This window comes from Candoia aspera, chromosome 2, assembly GCF_035149785.1.
Source record: "Candoia aspera isolate rCanAsp1 chromosome 2, rCanAsp1.hap2, whole genome shotgun sequence".
Lineage (NCBI taxonomy): Eukaryota > Metazoa > Chordata > Lepidosauria > Squamata > Boidae > Candoia > Candoia aspera.
Window position 1 is genome coordinate 110,239,776 of NC_086154.1, and position 10,695 is coordinate 110,250,470.

General features: G+C 44.3%; 1 non-coding gene across 1 annotated transcript; it reads left to right on the forward strand.

Moving 5' to 3' along the window:
- The first annotated feature begins 6,318 nt into the window (after nucleotides 1-6,318).
- On the forward strand, nucleotides 6,319-6,391 carry TRNAR-CCU (transfer RNA arginine (anticodon CCU)). The gene has a single exon. It is a non-coding gene; the product is annotated as a tRNA-Arg (tRNA).
- The last annotated feature ends 4,304 nt before the right edge of the window (nucleotides 6,392-10,695 follow it).

The following is a 10,695-nucleotide window of genomic DNA, read 5'->3' on the forward strand; positions in this document are numbered from 1 at the left end:
CTGTGTGTGAGTTGGGCAGCCATATAAATGTGTTCAATAAATAAATAAATAAATAAATAAAATTTAAGTGATGTCTACTAAGTTACGTACAGATGATGTTTCCAAAAGCAAATTGCAGATCTTCCAAAGAGGCAAGAAGTCCTAGTGATGGGCAACTGTTCTTTGGGCTCCTCCTCATGAGCTGCTCACTGTCTCAGTAGTTAGAGGACCTCAATAGATGGCGTCACCTTCTAGCCGAGAGCCAGTTTGGTTTAGCGGTTAGGGCTCTGGGCTCTGGGCTAGAAACCAGGAGACTGAGAGCTCTAGTCCCGCCATAGGCATGAAAGCCAGCTGGCTGGCCTTGGCCAGTCACTCTCTCTCAGCCCAACTCTCCTCGTGGTGCACCCCGGGGCAACAGGCTAAATAGTCTACACATCTGGCTGCTGGACCTCACAAGGATTTCCCAGCAAGAAAAAAGCAGCACGAACACCAAACTGCTATGCCATATGATTTTAAAAAAAAACAACAACCTTCCAGCCCATGGCAGGAAGATGCCTTGCTAACCACTTCAGGAAGACATGAATGGATGGCTCACCCCCTTGCCCTCCGTAGGCACAGCCTGTACTGGTGGTTACCTGTTCCACCTCTGAAGTGGTGTTTTCCTGCTTCTTTGGGCACAAGCCATGCCATGTGGCCCATCTGCAACAACTTTTATTGAGGTTAGGTCAGGGTGGGGACCTGCCCCGCTCTTATTTGCTACTGGGGGTGGGGTTGCTGTGGCCACATCCCCATCACTTGTCGCTTTTCAGGGCCGGCCATCTGTTTTTGGGCCAAAGAACCATCTCTTCCACTTCTCTTGCTGACCCTGCCAGACATGGTAGCAGGTCCCCTGTCTGCCAGGGCTTGGAGGGATGGCAGGAGAAGCAGGTGTGGCTGTGGGGTGGGAAGGGGGCTGTTTGTCAGCCAGCTCTCCCATGGAGGTATTCTGTGGAACTGGAGATCTATTGGGAAAGGGAAATGGGGAAACCTACTCTTTAGCACCCCTCCCCTCAGGGTAAAGCTGCCCACCCAGCCCTGATGGCTGCTGTCACAGCAGCCCCTGATCAGTGGCGATGGTGGCTACAGTTTTGTACCCCTGTCAAGTGGTCTTCCAGGAGCTTTACAGGAAGGAAGAAAAGAGGTGGGTTCTTCTGCTATCACTGGTTTCAGAAGTGCCATAGATTTTCTGCCCTCAGTTCTCCAATCTCTCTTTGGGATCAGTGAACTGACACCAAGGGAGTCAATATGTTCCTCTCCTGTCTCCTCTCCCCTCCCCTCCCCTCCCCTCCCCTCATTTCTCGCACAGCTCTGTTAGCTGAAGGACTGCTCCTGCCACACCCCACCCCATGGGAGAAGGGAAGTGAGGCAGAATTCTCCCTTTAGTTCATGGTAAAGCTGCCCACCAAGAAAGAAAGGAGGGGAGCAATTCTTCTGCTGTCCATTCTCTGTCCACGAAGCAACCATGCTCTGGGCTGGGGAGGGAAGAGCAGAAGAGCTGTTTCCCCTCCTTCTCTTCTGCTCTGCTTCTCTTGCAACTGATAGAAGGGGAAGAGGGGTTAGAGGCATGGGGGAACGGCTCCTTTGGTGCCTGTTCTCTGATCCCATGGAGTGACCATTCCGTGGGATCATAGGGCTAGCAGCAGAAGACCCACCAGTCTTCTGCCATCAGGAACAGGCACTAGTGGAGGCATTCTCCAACCTGCCTTTCTCTTCCCCCTCTTTGTATGCAGACAGAACCTTGTAGTTGAAGCAGAATAGTGGTTGGAAGGGCAGGCAGCACATTGGTACACCAGCAGGCTTTCCCGTTGCTATTGCACAGGAGAACAGCACTTCAAACTGCTGGCAGAAGATCCCTTAATTCCTTTGACATCTGCTGAGAGACAAATTCTGCCAAGCCTGGTTCTCCCAGGAAAATGTCAGGCAGGTCTTACTGACAACTCTTTTTTTTTTATCCCGCCTTTTACTATTTTTATAAATAACTCAAGGCAACAAACATGCCAAATACTCCTTCCTCCTCCTATTTTCCCCACAACAACAACCCTGTGAAGTGGGTTGGGCTGAGAGAGAGGGTGGCCCAAGGTCACCCAGCTGGCTTTCATGCCTAAGGCAGGACTAGAACTTACAGACTCCTGGTTTCTTTCTCCTTCAGAGTGGGGAAGAAGGCATAGAGAATTAGAGAATTCTTGACCCAGGGCTGCAACTAGGGCGGGCAAGTGGGGCATGTGCCCCGGGCGTCGCACTGGGGGGGGCGCCAAAATGGGTGAGGAATCCATGTTTGCTCAGGGTGATAGAGACCCTAGTTGTGGGCCTCCCTTGACCTGATACTAATCAACACTGAATATAATTTCAGGAAATCGAAGTATCAGGAAAAATGTGGGAAAGTGACCATGTAATGCTAGAGTTCTTAATTTTAAGGAAAACAAAACTGAGTGTAATCAAACATATCTAGGACTAAATCAGTGGATTTCGTATAAACTCCCAACAATGATAAATAGGATCTCAGGACAGGAATGGCTAAAAGGATGCTCCAGATAGATAGGAGTTCCCAAAGGAGGAGATACTCAAAGCTCAGTTGCAACAATTCCAGTTGAGGCAAAATGGAGGACAGCCAAAACCATTATGGCTGCCAAAAAAATAATAATGAAGAGCTAAAAACTGAACAAGGACACATTCAGGAAATGGAAAGGGCTAGATAACAAATGAATGAAGAGTACAGCCAAAAACTGTAGAACTGATATCAGCAAAGTAAACGTTTGGAATGAGCTAGGGTTGGTGAAAGATTATAAGAAGAACAAATACCACTTCTTCAGATATTTCAGAAGGAAACAAGAGAGTCAGTATACTATCGCTGCTAATGAAGGCGGCAAAATGTTGAGAGGTAACTGTAGTGAATGTAGCCTTCTTACCAGTTGACAGGCTCAGATAATATACCTGAGGGGGTATGATAGCACCAGCCTTTCTCAGCTTTTTCACCCTGGAGGAACCCTTGAAATATTTTTCAGGCCTCAGGGAACCCCTGCACATTCAGGCTCAAATACAGGCCACAAGTTACAAAATTATTATATTCAGTCCATGCGCAGGCCTGTATATATGCACCAACAGTGTTCTGAAACTAAACATAAAGAATGAAACTTACCTCTTTAATGTGAAGTTGCCCGAATTTGAAATAATTTTTTAAATAAATCATGATCTCCCAGGGAACCCCTATTGCAGAACCCTAGGATTCCATGGAACCGCGGTTGAGAAACTCTGGATTCACATATCTGAAAGGATGTCACACAGGAAAAGTTAAGATCTGTTTGATCTTCTTGTGGAGTGCAAGGTAATGGATTTAAGATTCAGGAAGGCAGATTCTAGCTGAATATTAGGGAAAAAACGTCTAAGCATAAGAGGAGTTTGACGATAGAACTGATGATGCAGAAGGCTGGTGGGCTCTCCTTCTATGGAAGCTTTCAAGCAGAGGCTACACAGATTTAGATTCCTGTTCTGGTCAGCAGGCTGGACCTGATAGCTAAATGTAAACTTCTGGGAAGTGGCTTCACAGCAGCACCTGTGAAAGAGATCTGGACGTCCTTGTTGACCACAAGTTAAATAGGAGCCAGCAGTGTGATGCAGCTGCTAAAAGAACAAACATGACCTTGGGGTACATATTCAGGATCGTAGAGTCCCGATCATGGGAAGGAATTGTTTAATCTGGCTGATTAGACCCCATCTAGAACCGTGTGTCTGGTTCTGGGCACTACTCAGGGGCGGATCTACTATAAAACTAATAAAGCTTAAGCTTCAGAGCCCCTAATCCTAGAGGGGCCTCAGAAGTGACTTTAGTCCACATTGCTTAAAACTTTTGGGTCAACTGTATGAGAAGGGTTTTTAAAAAAATAATAATATTAATAATATAGTGTAATTCAATACAAAATAATAGTTAAAAATTAAAAGGTTATTAAAGTGTCATGTAGGCTAGCTGTAAACAAAAAAAAACGTTCAAATTAAGGATGTTTCATTCTAAATATATTTAATATAAAATAATTATAAATAATTTAAAACTATCAACGTTTATAACAGAAATTAAAACTTTTATTAAAATTATTTATCTATATTTCAAATTTCGTCACCACCCATCTCCCTCAAAAGAGGGACTCTGGGCCATTTACAACAAGACTAAAACTAAAAGCAGATTAAAATACAATAAAAACAGTATCTCTTACATATAAATATAAATATAAAATCCAGGATGGTGATATTAAAAATTCTTAGTTTAAATTCATAAATACACGTTGGCCTCTTTAGGGCTCTAACCATCCCCAGGATTGGCTATCCCCCCTCCCACTCCAAGCAAGATGGCAGAGCCAGGTCTTTACCCCTTTCTGGAAGGCCAGGAGAGTGGGGGCCTGTCTCACCTCTGGCGGAAGAGTGTTCCATAGGGTGGGGACCACAGGAGAGAAGGCTCTCTTTCCGGGCTTAGCCAACTGACAATCCCTCATGGATGGGACCCATAACGTGCCCTCTCTGCCTGACTGGGTGGGACGGATTGATGTAATGGGGATGAGACAGTCCCTCAGGTAACCTGGCCCCATGCCACACAGGGCTTTGAAGGTGATAACCAACATTGAATTGGACCCGGAAGCAAACTGGAACCCAGTGCAGCTCCCGCAGCAAAGGTGTTACGTCTGCCATCTTTGGGGCACCCAAGACTGCTCACATGGCCGCATTCTGGACCAGCTGTAGCTTCCAGATACTCTTCAAGGGTAGCCCCATGTAGAGAACATTGCAATAGTCTACACGGGAGATGACTAGGGGATGAGTGACTGTGTGAAGGATCTCCCGGTCCAGGAAAGGGCATAACTGGCACACAACACAAAGTTGAGCAAAGGCCCTCCTGGTCATGACTGCCGCCTGCTCTTTGCACTGGGTCTGTCTGGGGCAGTGCAACCCCATCCAGAACCAAAGAGGGTAAATTCCTGGATACAGAGGAGCCCCCAACCCACAGCCACTTCGTCTTACCAGGATTCAGCTGAAGCCTGTTTTTCCCCATCCAGACCTACAGCCTCCAGGCACCGCTAAAGGGTGGTCACAGCCTCACTTACGTTACCCAGGATGGAAATGTACCATCATCAGCATATTGATGATACCTCACCCCATGGCGATAGATGATCTCACCCAGCGGTTTCATGTAGATGTTAAAAAGGAGTGGAGAGAGCACTGAACCCTGCAGCACCCCACAAAGGAGGGGCCGTGGTCCAGATCTCTCACTCCCTATCACCACCGATTGGGACTGGCCCTGGAGGAAGGAGGTGAACCAGCACAGAGCCACGCCGCCCACCCCCAGGTCCCTGAGCTGACCCAAAAGGATACTGTGGTTGATGGTACTGAAAGCCACTGAAATTAGTCGGTTAAAACTGCAAGGAAGCAGGCTCAGGTTAGGCAGCAGGAGGAACTTCCTGCCAATACAAGCTATAAGTGGAAGAAGCTGCCACACGAAGTGGTGGGTTCTCCTTGCTAGAGGCCTGTGAAGAGAAGCAGACGGTCATCTGCCAGAATTGCTCTAGTGCAGAGATTTTCAAAAATTTTCAGGCCATGGAACATCTTGGTGAAAAAAAATTCCTAGAACACCTGATCAACAGGCAAAACTCCATTGACAGAAAACTGGCTGCATTCAAGTTTTCCTTTTTTGCCCTTAGTCTCTCATGGGACCCCATCAAGTTCTTGCAGAACTTTAGAGTTCCAGGGAACACCATTTGGAAAGCCCTGCTCTGGTGGAACCTGCAGAGAGCAGGGGGTTGGGCTTTAAGATCCCTTCCAACTTTATAATTGTATAACAATATTTTTTAAACTTGGCAATTTTAAGATGTGTGGACTTCAACTCCGTCTTAAAGTTGCCAAGTTTGAAAAATATTGTTCTATAAAGTGGATTGTCTGAGAGACCCTTGCAATACCCTCTCTCAGACAACCAGAACAGCTTCCCCAGAGCCAAAGCTTCCAAATTTAGAGTACAGTACTAAAATCCCCAGAAAGCCCAGCCAATGTGGCCGTTCAGCGTGCAGGCTAGGAATTTTTGTAATCCTATTTGCCTGGAGAGCATTAAGCTGAGGAAAAAAAATTGGAGGACTATAATAGATTATATAGGCAACACTTAAATGCAGTGCCCCCCACCCCCAGATAACAGTATAAAAGAAACAAGCCTACTCTGGAAACAGGGTCCTTCTTTGCATGAATGAAACAGAAAATTTGAATACCAGTAATTGAAGTAACACTCGGCTATTACAGAGTTAAGTATAAACGTAAGCAGCTACTTTCTCCGAAGCCCCAGTGGCCTAATGGATAAGGCACTGGCCTCCTAAGCCAGGGATTGTGGGTTCGAGTCCCATCTGGGGTGGAAGATTCCTTTTAGGATGGTGCGAGTGAAAACTACTCCGTTTTCCTTCTGTCGTTACGGATGATGTTTTTGTTCACTCCTTTGCTTCATCGTGATCTTGACTTAACGTATAAAGGCCGTTCTTCAACGGTACAGTTTTGTGTCGGGGGGGGGGCGGTGGGGAAGACACCCGGAAAACGTGTCTAAAATAACATCCCATCGGTAGGACATCACACGTGTTAAAGTTGACACTGGCAGCGTTTAATTACTTGCTCCAGCCAGTTGAACTTATCAGTTTCGTGGCATTTGAGAAGTGGAAAAGACTAAGCTTGCTGGGCTTTATGAAATGCGGCTCTGCTGGACCCAGAGAGACAGTAGTCATTTTCATCCGAAAAATGGAGCTCTTAACCCCACCTAGTGGCAACTGGGAATTACTGCAAAGCTGGGGCTAAAGCGACAGGCCAAAATGTTTGCAACTTTCCATTAAGCCAGAATGGTTGAGCTGAAAAATACACATCCCAACTGCTCCCCAAATTTTGAATACCTTTAACTGACACCTTTTGTTGGGGGTGCTTTTTTTACTTACAGGTTGCTGTGGAAATACTTCAAACTACACTTTTCTTTATTTCAGTTTTGTTTGGAGTTTCTGAACATTCAAGTTTACTTTACCTTACTGAATTTTACACCTGTATTTTGTAATTCTGGTCCACCCAAGATGATTTATAAATTTATAAAAAGTATTTTGTCAGTATTTACATAAAAAAAATTAAAACAGTAAGAAACTGCCCCATTTATCCTCATCTGACTACAAATCATTTGTGGAAAGGAAATGTGTAACCTTTGCCAAGTCCAGTTGTATTATTGGAGACAATCTTGCTTCTCAATAATAAAAGTAAGTATCAAAAGAAATGACGGGCCCTTCTATTAGGCACAGTGAAACAGGCGTATTAGGTAGCAGCTGCTGGTTTTCTGAAGTTAGAGTGCATTCTCTTTCTCTTTTTCTCTAATATATTCATTTTAACCCAAATTCTGAATTTGGGAAGTTGTACACTGCTCAGAGTCAGTTGGTTGGACTGTTCTATAAGCCCTGTAATAGGGCTGTTGCAGAATTCAGAGTAAATACATTTATTGTAAACTGCCCAGAGTCCCCCAACGGGAAGAGATGGGCGGGGAATGAATGAATGAATGAACAAACAAATAAATAAAAATGCCTTGCACTACTGTGCAGCCCTTCACTTATCAGGTTTCCACACCTTTTGGGGAAAAAATGCAGCTTTTAAAAGTGTCTCATTAGTTGACTCCTTAAAGTGCAGAAGCCTAAAAAGAGCTTGCTTTAAGAAATAGAAAAGAAGCACTTTGCTTGCCAAATCACTTCTTCCCAAATAATTTTTAAGGGCGCAACTGTATTGGAGATCTGTCTGTGCCACACAACCTATCTTTAGCTTCTAACCACTACTTTTACCTACATATAATTATATTCATTTATTTTTACTATTCTGGAATCTCTTCTGAGGCAGAAAAGCAAGTTCTGAATATTTCCCTCTGAATAGATTCATTGGGAAATAGTTAAAAATTAATTACTTCCCTCTTCCCTATGAAGGAAGGTTGCTGTGGGGAAAAATAGGAAACAGGAGTGCTACATATAAAAGCAGCGAGTACATCTAATAAAATAATAAATAAGATCAGGGTCACTTGTAGAGGTAAATAACCTGGGAAGATCACAGGATTGCAACTCAGCAAGTGGAACGGAATAATTTTCCAAAGGGGGACATGCAAACAGTTAAGAGAAAAAAAACTGATTGTATAAATATAATGCTAAGGAGGAATATATGTTTTTATATGTGGCCAAATAAATGAAAGCTATGAAATAGCACTTCTGGAGCAAGAAATGGTGGACTGAAGACAGCTCAGCAAAAATCAGACCTGACAACCACAGTGGAACGAAGAGTCAGCTCTTCAAAACTTCTCTTGGCAAGGGAAGGACTTGAGATCACCCACAAGTGCCCCAGACAGTTGCTCCTTGTGAGGAGACCACAAGATAGCTCTCCAGTGAGTTTAGAGCTCTGGGAGATGAGGGAATAGCCCTCTTGCTCAAACTGCAGTCAGCACTTTTGAAAGGACACTAAGTTCTCATACTTCCTTTTCTAATCACTTTTGGAAATTGTTTATTGACTACTTTTCAGCTATTAGAAACCTTTGGATAGACATGTTTGAGAGCACCGGGTAAGTTTCATTCAATCTTTAGTGAAAGAAAGTTTTAACTACAAGTTTAAGAACTTAAACTTTTTTTTGGAATAAATAGCAAAAGGGTGATTAAAACTTTGATTTTAGAAAGTTACAAACGGACTAAGGGTCCAGATATATTTGAAATAAGATTTTGGAATTAATTACAAAGAATCCTTCCCATGAGAAAATGCTTTTGAATTATTATTTTTTAATTTGGACAGTAGAGGGAACTAAAAATTACAGTTAAAGGAGAAGAACACTTGACTTACATTTACAGAATAAAGCAAAATATTCTAACTTTGAACATAAGGAAGGATATTTTTGAAAAATGAACTAAGAAGTTATTATTAATAGTGTCAACAGAGACATCTGCCTCTATGTAGAGACTATGTCTAAAAGATGTTATGGAAGAGGAACAGGTTTTACCTGACAAGATCAAGACTGAGTTGAAAGTGGATTTAAAAATGACAGGCTACAAGAATGACATGGAAAAAGATGCTACACTGGACATACAAAAGAAACCGGCTGATGTCTTAATAATTAAAAGGGATATACAAACCATAAACCAAGAGAATGACCTGGATAATTTTCCTATGCTGGATTTACAAAAGAGGTTTCTTAAAACTTTGAAGAATATCATGAGAAGGGACAAAGAAAAAATGAAAAGAAATCAAGTTCTAGGACATTATTTGAATGGACTAAAGATTAAGATTGTAAAAGGAAGAAATATAAAGTTGGCTTATTTGATCTAGGTTAAAATAGGTGTTATCATCTCTGGTAACCTTAAAGGACTTTTGCTGACACCAAGACTGAAATGACGATGCTTTGTGGATTTGTTTATACATAAGAGATGGTGTATAGGTGTGAGGATCGAGCCGGCTTCTGACTCGGTAAACAAAACTCTTTCCGAATCAGAAGGGGAAACAGGAACTTATCAAGCTGAAACCGGGGAAGCAAAACCCAGAAACTCAACAGTACGGGAGAAGTCACAGACGCTGATTGGCCAGGCTTCAGATTCAAATCCTCCAATCAGTGTGCAGGAAAGGCATGCAGAAAAGTGCGCGGAGAAGGCAGTCCAATTGGCTGCAGGAGGGAATAGGCACACAAAGGATCGGCATAAAAGGCAGATGCACAAAGAACAAGCTGCTGGAGACAACCAATCCTTCAAGCTCACAGCCTCAACAGAAGAGTCCTTACCCGCATTGGAAACCTCATCTGTAGCCGGAAGGGAATCAGCGCCTGCATTTCCATTCATGGAGGACCTGCATCCTGCACACGCTGTCGCAGAGGATCTTCTCACAGCCGATTTTAGCAACCTCAGCCTTGCATCCAGTTCTGTACCTCGCTGCTGCCATTCAGAGCACGCTAAGCACATTTCCAGCCTTACTCCAAGCTCCCAGCCTAGTCCAGGATCTTCAGTCCAGCTTCATCGTGCTCCTAGCTTGCAGCCTTGCCCTGAATTTCCAGTCCAGTTTTGTCATGCTCCAAGTTCCTGGCATCGTCCAGGATCTCCAATTCAGTCTCCTTGTGCTCCCAGCTTCCAGCCTTGCCCAGGTTCTCTAGTTCAGTCTAGTCATGCTTTGAGTGCTCAGTCTTGTTCAAGAACTTCACACCTGTCTTGTCATGCCTCTAGTTCTCGGCCTTGCCCAGGATCTCCAGTCCAGTCCAGTCATGCCTCGACTCCTCAGCCTAGCCTGGAATCTCCAGCCCAGTCCAGCCTGGTTTCAAGTTCTCAGTCTTGTCCAGAGTCTCCTGTCAAGTCTTGCTTCAAGCTCTCAGCCTCGTCCAGAGTCTCCAGTCCAGTCCAGTCTTGCTTCCAGTTCCCAGCCTTGTCTAGACTATCCAGTCCAGTCTAGTCCAGACTTCAGAGTCAAGTCTAGCCCAGTGGTTCCAGTTTGCCCTTGTCTAGTCTCCACGCATCTGCCCAGTTGTCGGTGTGCCAGTTTCCAGATTCTTGCCTCCAGCTCCTGCCTTGCCACACATCCTAGCTTCATTAAGTTCTGCTGCCTTGCCTTTTTCTCCCTCATTGCTTGAGCAGTCTTGATCAGTCAGTCTTGCCTTATTCTTCACAGGACTTTATTATTGTAAATAGTTGCTTT